The sequence below is a fragment of the Sinocyclocheilus grahami genome, unplaced genomic scaffold, assembly GCF_001515645.1.
Source record: "Sinocyclocheilus grahami isolate Dianchi unplaced genomic scaffold, SAMN03320097.WGS_v1.1 scaffold367.1, whole genome shotgun sequence".
NCBI classification, from domain to species: Eukaryota; Metazoa; Chordata; class Actinopteri; order Cypriniformes; family Cyprinidae; genus Sinocyclocheilus; species Sinocyclocheilus grahami.
In genome coordinates, this window is record NW_015505546.1 from 1,016,083 (window position 1) to 1,017,612 (window position 1,530).

Below are 1,530 nucleotides of genomic sequence, written 5' to 3' on the forward strand. Positions count from 1 at the left end.
TAAAGCCATGAACAAGTTTCTTCAAGTCTTGACTGGAAACAAAACATCTAATTCTTCCAATGTATTTGAGATGATAGTATGCTGATTTAGTTACTGCTTTGACATGACTACTGAAACTAAGGTCTCTCTCCAGAATCACACCAAGATTCCTGACTTGATTTTTAGTTGTTAGACCCCTAGAGTCAAGGTATGCATTCACCTTGAGAACTACATCTTTGTTTCCAAATGCAATGACTTCAGTTTTTTCCTTGTTTAACTGAAGAAAGTTCTGGCACATCCAACTGTTAATTTCATCAATGCATTGGCAGAGGGAGTCAATGGGGCTGTAGTCATTTGGAGATAAGGCTAGGTAAATCTGGGTATCATCAGCATAGTTGGTCAATTTGGTTCTTTCTCATTATTTGACTTAGTGGGAGCATATACAGGCTAAACAAGAGCGGTGCAAGAATTGAGCCTTGTGGGACTCTGCATGTCATGGACGTCCACTTAGACTTATGCTCTCCTATACTCACATAATAACCTCTCCCTTCTAAGTATGACCTGAACCATTTGATTACCATCTCAGAAAGCCCGAGTTTTCTAGTCTCTCTAGTAGTATGTTATGATCGACCGTGTCAAACGCAGCACTGAGATCTAGTAGTACCAGCACTGATATTTTGCCAGAATCAGAATTTAAGCGAATATCATTTATTATCTTAATGATAACACTTTTATAGAAAACTATTTTGAGTAATTAGTCTTCATCTTATTTGAGTGTACATTATTCTGCGGAAGAATTCTAAGATACTCACAATTCTGAAAATTCTCAATTGCGAGAAAAAAAGCCTCAACTGTGCGATAAAAACTCACAAATGTTTTATTCCCGAGGCAGGAGAAAGAAACAAACAAAACAAATGGCAAGATATAAACTCAGAATTTAGAGAAAAAAAGTTTGTATCTGGTCATTCTGACGATTTTTCCCCCTCAGAATTGTAAAAATAAAGTCTGAATTGTGAGATAAAAAGTCACGATTACCTTTTAATTTTTTTTATTCCGCAGCGGAATAAACCATTCCATATCATTCAAATGACTCTCCTCAAAAACACAACATAGGCCTATTTCCTAATGTGTAATACATTTCAAATTATCACCAAACTACAGAATGCACCTTTAAGTAGGCTATGTAATTTCCAAGTCTGAACTAACAAACGAGTTTCAAAGGAAGTCAGTACATTGAGGACCATCTGTCCTGTGTTTCAATAATGAAAAAAACACACAGAAGTAATGTGGCATTTCTTGTTTTTATTTGATTATATTTTGCAGAGCTTACAATATTAAGTGGCTTTTAACTTAGATAATTAAAATACATAAAAAAGAAAGCAAGAACTGAAGAACTCTGCAAATAGATAAAAAAGTAAAAAATAAATAAAATAAGAAGGAGAGATGCTCTCTCGCTAAAGGCAATTACTGTGATTTTTTTATTATATATATATATATATATATATATATATATATATATATTCTATCTATCTATTGAGAAACAAAAACATA